At 37.9% G+C, this 14,204-nt stretch overlaps 1 long non-coding RNA gene across 1 annotated transcript in view; it reads left to right on the forward strand.

Annotated features, from left to right (window-relative positions):
- Window positions 1-9,855: 9,855 nt before the first annotated feature.
- LOC136102991 (uncharacterized) overlaps window positions 9,856-14,204 on the forward strand; it is a 66,191-nt gene continuing 61,842 nt past the window's right edge. Inside the window, exon 1 of the long non-coding RNA XR_010651540.2 lies at window positions 9,856-10,012. This is a non-coding gene — a long non-coding RNA (uncharacterized lncRNA). The remainder of the gene's footprint in view (window positions 10,013-14,204) is intronic.

Raw genomic sequence — 14,204 nt, forward strand, 5'->3', positions numbered from 1 at the left:
GGGAAGGACTAAACTAATCTGGAATATATTTTGCTACAGATGTGGGAGATTTCTGACTCAGCTGTAGTATTATAGCTAAGTATATTTCCTAAAAGGAGAAAATCTTACTTTGTTTATTTGTACAGTCATATGATTAAAAAATACTTCCTTAATTTGAACAAAGATAGAAATCCTTTGCTAGACTCCTGGGGGGAACAGGGTGATAGATGATGTAGTCTGCATAACGCTCATCAGAAGAAAAATGAATGGGGAAAAAAAAAAGGGTTTAATTTCTGTCATTGTATGTCAACTGTAAAAGTGATGTAGCATTTTCTTTCACTCTCACTGTCATGATGTTGGGAGTCTGCTGTTAAGAATTACAAAACAAATAATATATCTTTTTGAAAACAGTAGAAAATTGAATATTGCCACAACCAAAATCCACATAGTGGAGTTTGAAATCAATATAAAATCAACTATTTTTCTCTTCCAAGATAATGAAAGAATAGCACAATATAATGCTGACATGGAAATAGCCTGAGATTTTTTTTGAGGGGGTTTCTATGATGCCAGCTCCAATTAACTTGGACCAGTTGCAGCATTGGGAGGTTAATATTACAAGCTAAAGTACTTTCTGCTGCAAGGACATAAAATAACGGAATGGTATTTAAGTAATCAGAAGTTTAAATTAGTTGTGGTCTTGAGGTATTGACTTTTCTTAACTCTCTCCCATAAGATTGCACCTACATTGGGTTGCTTGTATAACTTGCATTGTAAAATCTATTTATTCTTTCCCAACACTATCATAAGGGTAAAAATGACTGATAGACTGTAATAGAAGGAAGGGAAATACAGGTAAGTAGCTTTATCAGACATAGGTTTACACTAAAAAATTTCCAGACACTGCACTGTTTACATGAAAAATCCTAATTTTTAGGTCAAAATGTTTTCCTTTTATCTGTGTTTTCCATTTTTCCCAGTGGTGTGTCAGGAGAATTTTGTGCTTTACTTCCTTTTGGGGCTTAGAGGGCAAAGAGCATCTCTGTATCAAAAAAACAGCAGCTTAATGTCAATGTCTGTGCTCTTCATATGATGTGTAACTTCAGATTGATATCAGACCTGGTGGTTAGAAGTTGAGTATTTTGTTTTCTCGACGACAGCATTTGCAATCCTATGTCTTCATCACAGACTCTCATAGAAAATTAAGTCTTGGCACATTTGTAAGTGAACTAAACCCTAATAAATATGAATAAGCCTAAAAATATACCAAAGAAACCCTCATCTGGTATCAAAGAAAATGGCTGTTTCTAGACGGTCTCTACAGCTTGTTGTGAAGCCATAATGTAATGATTTTCAAAAGACCTGCCACTTTCAAATTTGAAAGTCAGCAAGATTTTTCTTCAAGATTTCATTCTTTTAGACACATGGAATTGCTTGTAGCCTCTGTTAATCCCAAAGCAGAATTTTTCTTGCACAACACTTAAAAACAGTGCTGATTTCACAGGAGTGCTATGATACTTTCCCACTCTTCTGTAATCCCCTTAACTCCTTTGGTGATAGGTAATTCCCTTTCTCAGTGCAGCCAAATCCCACCACCTAATTCTGTTTTGACATTTAGTGTTGTCACTGTGATATTTTTAGCTTTCAGCATAATTTAGGAGAACTGGCTAGATGAAGAGTCCAAGAGTAGGTAGGAGGTTCCCAGGTCCTCACTAAAAAAAGATCTTTTTCCGGTGCCTTTCTCCAAAATGGGGCTGGTTCCAAACAGTGTTGAAGAGACTACAGAAAGTATTTAGCTCTTGATATCCTGCAGGACCAGTTTATGGTTGGAAGACTATAGCTCTGAGGAATTAGAGTAGAAGTCTGTCTATATGTTTAGTGAATACAATTCACTGTAAATTACTTGGCTGGTGTGCTTTTAGAATCTGCTTACAGTTTTCTAGCATTCAACATGTAATTCAACACATTTGAAAGGGGAAAACCCTGGCAGGTTTGTTGGCATGTATATAATTTTAATAAACTGAGGTTTGGTTGTTGTTGTGACATTTCTGTTGGCTCTGTTTTAGTAGCTAAATAAATCCAACAGGAACATTACTTTCGGTATTACAGGTTTATGTACTTATCCAGGTCAATTAACTCATGAACTGTGATTAGGCAGTCCCTAACACACTTTTCTCAGAATCCCAGAAAAAGAAATGAAAGACACTTTACCGAACTTTCCTGAGCCAAAGCGTATCTGTGCCATTCTGGACAGGTTTGGTTTTGGTTTTTCCCAGTCTCTTTGAAAAGACTTCTGGTGTTGAAGACTATGCCTTCTTTCCAAGCAATCTGGTCCATGACTTTGCTGTCTTTATTGTTAAGAAATGTTGTCTAGTCCTGTTTCCCCCCCACTTACTCTACTTCAGGCCTGCTATTTCTTGCTCTATGAACATGGAGAATATATTCTACTTCATCTTGGTACTTGAAGACCATTTCTATATGTTCTGCCCTTTAAACAAATTTTCTCTCCTTTAAACATCTACATTTCTTTCATCTTTGTTTTCTAAGTTGTGGAGTACCCTGTGGAGTATAGTTCCTGTCCTGATGCTCTTAAGCCCCTGCTTGTCTTTGAACTTTTTCCAATGATCTACATATTTTCAGTGCTAAAAATTAAAAAAAAAAAAGAAGTCTTGGTCTTAGGTGAAAAAAATCTTCCACTGTGTTTCACAAGCTAGCTTTTTGTTTCTCTGCAAGGATAGGGCTTGTCTTTCCCTAGTAGTACGACATCAGTGAGTCACATCCTGATTGTGATGAAAAGTAGTGCACATGTATTCCTCTTTAGAGGACAGAGCTCATATGTGACTGTCTGAAACAAGTGTGACTTCCTCGATGCAGTACATTGCACTTCTTCCTGTTGAATGGGATTCTGATTTTCTCATCTTTATCTCCCATTTCTCAGGTAATTTTTAATTTTCACTATGTTCTCCAACACAGTAGACTCCTGAGAATCCGATAAGTGTGGTCTCAGTTTGTCATGTAGATCGCTAACTGAAATACAGAGAAGCATTGACTCCAGAGCAGACAGAAGAACATGGTGTTCTACATACAGTCCTGCTTTCATCTTGACAGAGAATCAATAGTAAAAACTCTTGAGTTTTCCACCTACCATTTACTAGTTTTGTCAAAGATTTGTTTCCTCAGTTCATAAGACTGTCATGTGAAATAAGTACAAGCTGTATTAAAATCAAAATTTCTCAATTATCTGCAAGGCTTATCGTACTGTCCCAAAAAGACACTGGATTGGCTGTACCCCATTTGTTCTCAGCAAACCCAGACTGGATATTACTCAAATCCTTTTGTCCTTATAGACTTAAAAGACTCCCCTGTTTTTCCTGGAACTGAGTTCTTACATGCACCATGTTAAATGTTTAGCACTGTATTTGCCCTTTTCCAGTCTGCTATCATTTTTTGCAGTTCTCACAGGTGATTGTGAATGGTTTTGAGATACTCAGAAAATTGGTTCTTGCTATGTGAGATTTCCATTTTGAAAATAACCTAGTGTAGGTAACTTTTGGTTCAACTGTTAACTCCCTACTTAGCTCGAAATAGTACCTTCTCACCAACAGGATTAATTTGTAGCTACCTGCTTGACTCTCTTGCCTTTTTTTTAAAATTCTTTTTAAGAGAAGAATGACAGAGGGAGGTGAAACACTGGGCCAGGCTCAGATGGTCTTCCTGTAACTGACTCCTGGGAGGTTTTATCCCAGTTTGTTACTTGGCTTCTCAGTTATCTCATCCTCCTGTTTTCTTATCATTGAGAAATGTCCAATTCTGTTTCTTTCTCGTTTTGCATTTACTTTCTGTGAGAGCTCATGTGCCAGTTTTGTGGGCTTACTGAAACCTGCCTCCTACAGATCCCTGATACTTATTTTTGGTGCTTATCTTTTCCTTTTTCAAACTTTACAACTTGTGACCATTATTGCCCAAGCTGCCCTCCATTAGCATTATCCAGAAAGTTGTCACCAAAATGTTGTGAGAATGCATAGACCAGCCACTACTCAAATTTCAGGTCTGTGATTCACTTTAATTTCTGGATATTTGAACAAGTGTGTATGGTTTTGTAACATACAAAAAGACTGCCTTTTCATTCATTCTCTCTTTTCTAAACAAGCTCCGTACTTGAAATTAAATATCAGAGATACAAACATGCTACAAATTGGAACTGCAGCAGGCTCCTTAATGAGCCTCCCTACTTTGGAGAACAGTGAGGCACGCAAACAGGGAGTATTGTATTAAAATACCTACAGGAAGCAATTCTATATAATTTAAGATGGTTTTGCCAGGGTTTTTTTGCATGTGGAGTCCTATATCCTTGTCCTCTGCAACTCAAAGTCCCTAAAGCCTTTGCTGACCTTGGCTTTCTGCCAGGTAGATGTCCAAAACACCCCTGTGACATCCTCTTCCATCCAAGACTTGAGATGGGAGACATCAATTTGCAGAGAAAGAGCAGGCTCAAACCTTTCATAGGGCTTTTTGACTTTTTGTACTAGTTTGGAAAAATGTTGAATCTTGCTTAGCTCTGCTTTTGGCCTCAGAGTCGATGCATCAACAAAATTCTAAACAGTTTTGCCAAATGCAGAAAACCCCTGACACACACAATAAAGAAGTTTTTCTTTATTACCATGGTAGATAAAATTTGCAACAAGGCTTAAGAAACTTCCCACCAAAATTCCAGATTTTGAATTTTAGGTACCTTTCCATTCAGTGTTTTACTGTGGTTTTAGTTATAGCAATAGGAGAGCTATAAAATCCTTTGGAAACCCATTTTATCTGCTGCCATCCCAGTTCTGAAACGCAGTTGCTTCAGATAACCACAGTTCTGGAAGGAAAAAAAAATGCCAAATCTCGTTCTTTACGTGAACGGATTTGACACATTTTTATTTTTGAGAAACAAATGTCTTACTAGGTTGTTCAGGGTAATCTGTGGCATCGAGAGTCTGTTGTGAATTAGGGCTAAGTAGACATCCCAAGAGACGGATCTTTTTTTGGAAATAAGTACTTTTGTTTTTCCTGCCCTCTAACATGTGGGCCATGATCAAAAAAGTACATGCTGACTTGATTTTGCTGTAGCTCAACATCCTTCAGCTTACAGTAACTAAAGGCTGGTTACCGTCTGAATAAGTGTCTCCACCGTGGTGTTGATCAGGCTTAAACCACAGTTGTTTGGTTTGCACCACTTAGCAGTTCACCCGAAGTTTGTATGTGCTCCTATTTAGACAAGGTCTGCATGCAAGAGACAGGACATTGGTAATAGTTATTGGTAATTTAGCAGTACCCATTACATGCTGTGTCTATGCTAGGGAGTGTTCACTGTTTCAAAAACTTTCATAGAGTAATGTGATTCAATGCATACTTTTAGATTAAATACACGCTTAAAGGCACAGTCTCTGGATTTACTGAAATCAGTAATAAAATTTCCGCTGAACTGAAATGAAAATATTATTTCACATGTGTACTTTGTTGGTATTTTAAAGGTTGAGTTTATCCCTTTGAGAAACTCCCGTGACAATACGTGCAGAACTCAATGCCAAGACTCAAAGCTCGGTTGTTGCCATACTAATGTGGCTTTAAGGAACAACTGTTTTCATTTATCATCTCTCATGCATATACCCTTTTGTCTAGAACGTATAGCAAGGGGAATTAGTAGCATAAGATTAGTATCACCCCCTGATACTTCTCAGCCTGGAGCCCTGTCACTGAGCGGGAAGCTCCCGCAGGGTGCTCACTGCTCCTGTCTCAGGCGGGTGTCCCAGCAGGGGCCTGCACTCCCCAGCGGCTGCCATGGTGCGTGCTGCCGGGGATTGTGAAGGACCCAGGCTGCCTGGCCAGGCCTGGCACAGAGCTGCCCCGGGTGAATGTGCAGCGCTTGGGTGCGAAGGTAAGGGAGGAACACCACAGGCTGAGACAGGAGGTTACTCCTCTCCTCAGCTAAAGCTTCTCTTCTCTCTCCAAGTTAAACTGAGGTGTCCCGGTTCTTCCTTCTCCTCTTGTTCACCTCAGATACAGCTGCCCCAGTTACACGATGGGGCTGTGGAAACTGAGGTACGAGTGGTGGTGTACAACGGTACCTTTTGGAAATGACCCAGAACATTGGTGCTCTAATGCCATTTTAACACAGACCTTAAAGAAAAAAGTGAGGTGAGCACAGAACAATTACCAAGGTGTTCAGGGCGGCTGGGAGAGGCGAGCAGACCTTGGTTTGCTTCAGCTGCACAGCTGAAGACTGAGAAGGCCTCTGCTGCTGTTGCCAGCTGTTTGTTAGAGGACTGTTTTTCCTTGGTGAGGGCTGGCACAAGAACAGATGTGTGTAAACTGCAGATCAAAGTTATTTTAATCTGCAGAGTAGAAGGAGGCTTTAAACCATTCTGGAGTAGCCTTCCAATAAGAATACTAGAAGTCGAGGCATAAAAACTGGTAATTTTTATGATAGAAAATGAATTTGAGTTTACAGACTTCTGTTGCCAAAAACCAGACTCTAGAACAAAGATGATCTTGCCCTTAAAATCCTGAGAGTACTGAGTCTGAAGAATGCCTCTGGGGCATTGAATTATTTGCCTGAATCCTCCACTGTATACAAACTTTTTTTTTTTCATAATTTATATAACTGACATTTAATTCCAACAATTCCGAGAAAAAAAGTGCAACAAATTAGTTATATGTGTAAACTGTTGGCCATAAATTTATCTAAAAGAAACTTTGGCATTGCTTTTGTTTAAGAATGCACCTGACCTTTTCTGTTCCTTTGTACAATGCAAGCATGAGTGTCAGTAGGAGTTTAACAAGACCCAGACAGTAGAGGAGTTGCCAAATTCTCTTTATTGTATATGTATTTACTCCTTTGTTGTTGTTGTTTTGTTTGTTGGGGGAGCGGGGAGTGGTTTTGTTTGTTTGTTTTTGTTTTTCATAGGGCACTAACTGTTGAAAACTATCTGCTTTCCAGCTAAATTTGCAAGGCTTGGGTGGGGAGGGAGCGAGTGAGTTTGGAAGTCTAGAAACACGAAGTGGTTCACACCCTGCTTTTAATCTGTGAGCCCAAACTGGAATAGCCTCACTTGAACTGTGTGTTTTCATGGGAATACTGTCTACGTAATCTATAGTCACATTAAAGCTTACACTTCAAGTCTTTGCAAATATTACTTTAAGCTTTTCTATATTTCTCCAGAGCTTACCTGCTTATGCTTTGAGGCATGGATTAAAAGAAATACATTATTTACTTTGGAAACCCTTGGAGAGAATAAACTGGTGTAGCTGAGTGTTAGAAAAAGTATTATCCTGTAAACTGGAGAAGACACAGTTGGGACATTCCTAGAAATTCTTGTTCAGTCCGTTTCTCTTATGTTGGCCAGTGGGCTTTTGTGGTGTGCTAGAAATAATCTTATTTGCATCTTCAGTGTGTGTTTCTGGAGTCATTTTGCTATATGTTCTTTAGGAGAATTGAATGTCTTCGCACTGTGGTCTGCTGTATTTGCAAAGAAGAATTGAATGTATTTTACATGTTTCAGCCATAAATGATTTGGTTCTGGCTTCTCCAAGTCACTGCTCTTCTTTGTTACGCTGTTTGCACAGGGCTCTTTGCTCTCTCATTCAGACGGTGACATCCTTCATACAAAAGCGGGTGGCTGTCAACAGGCCTTTCAAGGGACTCTCCACCAAGGATCCTTGGCAGAGGAACGTGCTTCCCACCCAGGTCTGCTGTAGCACTGACTTGCTGGACATGCTGCAAGTTACACCCACTTACGGAAGCCTTTGAATCCAGGGTTTTAGTTTGTGTCTTCCTTACAAGAATGTTTGACCACACAGTGATATTTATTGCTCTCTTACATACAAACCACTCTCCTGCAGCAGCAGCCTCCCAAACAGATAGCAGAAGTTTAGTTTGGTTGGGTTTTAAATACAACAAAGATCAATCAAATCTGAAAAAGAGAAGCCCAAGAAGCAAAATCTTCTTGCTTGAGATTTCTGTGGCTAGCTTTCTACAAGTCAGCCAAGTTACCAGTTCCTATTGCAGTTTGGAAGATCTTTGCCTGGTGATTCATTGCTAGGAAATTCCACTTTTCTCATTGCATCCTTTACTAATAGTGACATAGACCTGCAGGAACAATGACCAATTTTACCTGTAACTCAAGCTGCTGTTTGACCCCTGATGCAGGTGGCCCTGCTTTATTTGTCAGTTTAAGTATTTTGTGTTTGTTTCCCAGCACAGTTATGAAACAGGGTACTAGACCAGCTCCCAATCTCTTTTGTGTATTAGGCTAGGTTAAATAGAAGTAGTGTCTCATTATAGTGACAATATTTTGAAATACAAATTTCCAAATACCTTTTAGGTAATGTTTAGGTGATCCTCTTTAGTGCCCAAAGCTTGCTGCTATGGGCAGTTCTGTGTTTCAGGGTTTGTCCCTGTACTTAATATTTCCTGAGTTTTTCAAATAAATCTAAACCTAATGTCAGTCTTTTACATAACTTTGCAACAAGCCAGGTCAAAAACCATGTACTGTCCTTGGCCTCAAGCATGCTGTGGATCTCTGAGAAGTGAGGTAATTCAATTTCTGGGACATACGAGAGTAGATTAATATATGAATTTGTCCAGATTCATGAATTATCTTCCATTAAATACTCTAGGAGTTTCGGTAATTTGATATTGGTAGATGACGCTGAGCTTATTTTCCTGCAATATTCTTTTAGCAAAGTACTGAAGTAATTAAACTCCATTTTCTGTGAATTATTTATATTTAGAAGCACTAGTATAATTTGTGTTTCCAAATAAAATCTCTCTCTTCTTAATTATATACAATAACGAGTGCTACATAAGTACACTGCATATTTTCTTCCGTAACACAAAGTATTTTGCAAAACTCTTTATTAAATGGTCATTTTTAATAAAAATACTTGCATACATTGTCACTTGCTGTTTACCTTTTAGTAAAAAACCTGCTTTTGTCACTTGAGAAACTGGCATTGCAATACTATTAATCAAAAGCATACTCCATCCATTTGTATTGATTTCATGCAAATATGGGAGGAGGACATGACATGATTTTTAGGTGACTTTGAGGAAAATTTTACTGTAGACATGCATTTGTACTCAAGAAAGGTGGAGACATGCTCTGTGTGGCAATACTGTGACTCTAGCTCTGTGTTTGTTCAGCAGAGGAAAAACTCACTCTAACGTATATGTTACATCCAACTCATGGTAAACTCTGTTGCAAAAACTGTTTTCAACTGTTGGTGTTTAGTCATCAGTTAAACATCACACTGAGAACCGTCTTGCTGGCATACTAAATTTTATGGGTGTTACTCTGTTCTGCTTTACAAAGAAAGATTTCCAGTTTCCACACTGCAGAATTACAGCAATGGAAAGTACTGAGGTGTGAAAAATAGACTTATTTTCCATTTAAAACAAATCTGCATTCACATCTTCAGGAGCTGCATTTCTTCTCTCTCCTCATTGCAACGCTAAAGAATAATACTTTTAATTATCTGCTGCAATAAGGGAAAAAGAAAAAGATAAGGCTGTCACCCTCAGCCATTAAGAAGTTATAAAATCTGAATTTGTCCATATGGATCAGATGGCTAAAACAACTGCTGTGAGCCCAGATGTCTTAGCACAATATTTCCAAGTGAGGAAAATAGCCAAGGGACAGAAGGTTATATGTAGGCAATCCAAGTAATGAAGTATTCTTAGGTATAGGGTGAATAATGCAGCCAAAAAAAAAAAAGGAAAAAAAAAGAGCTTGCACAAAAAGGCATGGTTTCTTTAGTTAAGATAAATTAAATTTAAAATACTGTTTTCACATAACATTCTGGCTGAGTTAGTTGCAGGAAAAAGAGGACGATGCCAAAATTAAGTCATAGATTGCATATATCACTCAGAAAACTAGAGTTTAAAAAAAAAAAAAGCCATTTCTGTTTTAATCTACCTAAAGCAATGTTGCTGTAAACTTAACAGGATAATTTCTGGCAAAATTCTGGTATGCAATTTTCGTATCTTTGAAAGGTAAGATTCAAAAATTACTTCAACAGCATGGTTATTCTCTTCTAATTCACTTGTTAGAAAGGTGGCATTTAGAGTAGATGAATCTGATTTTTGGTTGCTGATGCAAACCTGAATCCTAACTATAATCGTATATGTTTTTTACTTTATACTTCGAATATGACTCAGAAGTGGTTGTTTGATGTTAACATGCATGTTAACAATAAACATGAATGGTATCTCTTATTTCAGTAGGACAGTATGCCAGGGAGTTACTGAATATGCAATAAAGTCAAATTATATCTGAACAGAAGTCAGAATTGTACTAGAAGATAAAGAAGCTGCTGTAGTGCTGACCCATGCATGAAACACCACATCATCAGAATAAAAGGAAAATATGTTGGGAATCTGATATGACTTTTTTTGGAAGAGATTGAGAATAGATTGAAGGAAAACAAGGGGGAGACTATTGAACTGTAACAGTAAATTTCTAGGATTTACCATTTTTTCTGTGGGGTATGACTTTTACTGCTTTTGGGTTTTTTGCAAAATATAAGATCTGGGGCAAAATACAACCTCATTTTAGTCCTACTTTGTTTTTGGTTTGGAGTGGTGGTTTTAATTGTGAAAAGTAAAGCAAATCTATGCTGCAGTGCAGTTCTCCCAGGATAACTTCCTCTGCTTTTGCTTTGACTGATGGGCTGGTACCATATGACACTTAGATTTTACAATGGAAAAAGTCCTGTATTCCATGTGAAAGTGGTTTAGTGTGTTGGAAACACAGAGTAATTTGACTGAAGCATTCTAAAGAATAAAATTATGGTTGACAGATAAGAGAGAATGTGAAGAGAGATTGGCCATTTAAAAAATTGATCAAACAATTAAATGGTAAAATCCACAGTGAATCAGATGTGAATATAAATATTTAGTGGGTGTCTCATGGTTCCCTCTGACTATTAATATTTTCTTAAAGTCAACCTCCATTGCCCCCTTCTTATATTCCTTCTCTTTAGTCGGCCAAATTCAAAGCCTGGTGCTAGGGTGATTAAAGAAAACATGGCATTAGAGGTTCTTACTTCATTCTTCAGTTTTGTTGTGCTGGTTTTAATACTCATACCTTGTTTTCCCTTATAAAACTCTGGTCTCAGTGAATAGATTAGCGATGGAACAGAACTGGGCAGACAGACTGATCAGGAGCTCTCTTTTTGTGTGTACAGTCATTCAAATGCAGACATCTGAGTCTGGCCCCAGTGCATAGCCTGGATAATGGAATAAGTGATTTTTTTTCTTCTAAGAATGAGACAAGCTTGTTTTCCAGTCACAAAACCTTTTACAGTCAAAAGATCTATTGAGCAAATAAAAAGGCTCTGAAAACTGCCACATTTTATGAAAGGCCTATAGATAATCTACACAATTTAAAAGTGTTTATTTTAGTCATATATTAACTGTTTTCAGTGCAGAAATGTTGTTGCGTCTGTCATTAAAATGTAGGTTTAATTCAGACCTTAATAACACTCAATACTGCACTGACTTAACTTGTTTCTCAAATACGTAACTGGGTGTACTGTGGAAAGAAGCAAATATGATGTTAGTTTTCTGTATGTAATATTTCTAAGGATGATGTTTCTGTCACCAGGACACAGTTATGCAAATGTAATTTTACTGTAGCTTTAAGCAGTGTCATGTAAGGTGAAGCTGTGCAAGGTCCTTAAGTGGAACGGTTCTAGTATGCATGGTGTTGTTTTGATTTTTTTTTTTCTTTTTTTTTAATAAGTGCTCTGTATTGTCAATGTTGCAGGATTTTTTGGTTTGCTACACTCTGAGTTTCATTCATTTATGTATTCAACTGAGGTTGCTCCTCAGCCTGCATAACTGAAAAGGCAATTGAAAAATGGGTACCAGGGCTGGGAACTTGGCAGCAGCAGCAAATACTTGGTTATTCTAGAGAAAATTGGAGAGGAAAATTTGAGGACTCACTACTGGTTCTTAGAGCTGGGCCCAGTAGAGGTCTGCTCTTTACTTCCACATACACTAATAAAACTTTGGGTTGGCTCTAGCTTGTGTGGCAGGGAGCATTCCCCCAAAACCACCTGGCTGTTTCAGACAGTCTGAAAGCAGTATACTAAGCCTTTCTTTGTCCCAGGATTTGTTGCATGGTACTAGCATATTATAAAAATTTTCCACAGGCAGCTTCAGGAAATCCTTGTTAGAAAAGATAGCCGTGGTGCCGCAAAGTGGCAGAAAAATTGGGGGAGAGAAAGTTGTCCTCACACCTTCAAAACGTAGGCTGCTTTTTCCATTGTGTGGGCACAGCATATTGTCTATATCAGGTTTGCAATGCTGTTTCTACAGTGCAAAGTTTCAGGCTTGCAGAATGTTTCTGGATGCTGTCAGCCGAAGTTTGGATTCTGTAATGCCTTTGGCCAGGGCTTGTATACACAGAGAAGATGTTTTTGGAACTCGCAACACATGTATGGAGCTCCACCAAGATGAATCAGCAGCTCAGGAAACTTAGACTTAGTACATCTTTCTGGAGCCAATTTTTTTTTATTATTATTTTGTTTCTTTTTAACAAGTGAAGGCTTAGTGTTGAAGTTTTTCCGAAGATCAAATTCTTGCCCTGCCAAAACTTTGGCCATCTCTGAACAAATGTCTGGGACGGTCAGAGTAGTGGTGATGCTAAGTGTCCGTTCTTACCAAAAGGCAATATTGAGCCCAGTCTTGCCATAGTAAAAATATACTGAACATTACAATATTACAACACCTTAAGGAGATAGCATGAATCTTCTCTACAGCCTATAAGAGAAGGAACATTATAGAAACCTGTAGTCATTGTACTCTGAAAGTTATCTTTCTACAAGCTTGTTATGTGGCTTACTAATGGATTTATGCTGTGGATAAATCTAGTTCAGGATATTTGCTTTTTAGGGTAAGCAAATTTACGGTATGGATGTGTTTCATGGTACCACCAGCAGTGAATTCTATATGTATTTCAGCTGAACTGTCTCAGGTTTTCACTAAAGATGGGTGCAGGGTATGTATATGCATTAATTTCATGGGAATGAGTGGTCCACATACCAGTACCTGATTATTTAACTACTTTAATGTGTTTATTATCCCATGAAGAGGGAAATCTTATCTCTGACTGATACTGCAAATGCAGAGATACATTTCATGTCCTATACATTTTCGTTTTCATATAGAATATTTGCAGGATATGAAATAAAGTACTGCTCTTCTGGTGATATTTCACTTCAAGAAAAATACCCTAGTGTGTTTAGGTGTGGAAAAAAAATAAAGTATTTACACTTCGGTAAGATTTGCTGGCTAAGAGGATCACATTTTTCCGGGGAAAGGGAACAGCAACACCAAAAATTTTATGAAGTTTCATGCTTGAGCAGATTCTGCTACCTGGAACTACTAAATAAATGGAAATAATTGGGAATGTATGGATAGGAAAAAAATCTGTATTTCTGTTATAACACTGCCCTTACCTTGCAACACAGTTGCAGGTGATCTCTGAAATGTTTCATGGGGAATCAAGCCTTTTTTTTTTTTTTTTTTTGCTTGCAGTAGTAGTAGTTTCTATGTACCACAGTCTTCTCAATTGCTTGCTGTTTCTAATGCTGTCCTTTCTCCCTGTTTGTGTCACCCTAGTTGCTGCAGTAATGCGTTAATAAAATAAGGTAACTTATCTAAAAGAAATAAGGCATATGATCAATGCGATACTGCCCCCTCCGCCATTTTCATTGTCCCATAGTTTGCGGGTTCTGAATCTCTTTGATTATCCCACACAATTTCAAACTAAATGTCCTTTAATTCTGAAACATCTGAACAGCTGTTTGTTTATCCTTATGACAACACAGAATCTTCAAGGTCTGAAGAGCTGTGTAATCAACCTAGAAAAGAGTGATTTCCTACTCTCCTCCCTCCCACCTTTAAAAAGGTTTCTATGATAACAAAGTAGGTGTGAAAGAGAACAAGTAAAAAAACATATACTTCAGAAGGAAGAAGGAGTCATGTTGTTGTCTCGTCTCCCCTCTTTCTTATGGAATTCTATTGTTTATGGAATCAAATCAGTAAGAAAAAAAAACTATCCAAAGTAAGCAGAGATGATATCATAGGGCAAAAAAAATATTATTTTTAGATAGGAAATGCCTCAATGCCAATTGTCTTGCTTTCATTAAATGTTTCCTGCCCAAGAAAGGAGAAATAA

This window comes from Patagioenas fasciata, chromosome 7 (genome assembly GCF_037038585.1).
Source record: "Patagioenas fasciata isolate bPatFas1 chromosome 7, bPatFas1.hap1, whole genome shotgun sequence".
NCBI classification, from domain to species: Eukaryota; Metazoa; Chordata; class Aves; order Columbiformes; family Columbidae; genus Patagioenas; species Patagioenas fasciata.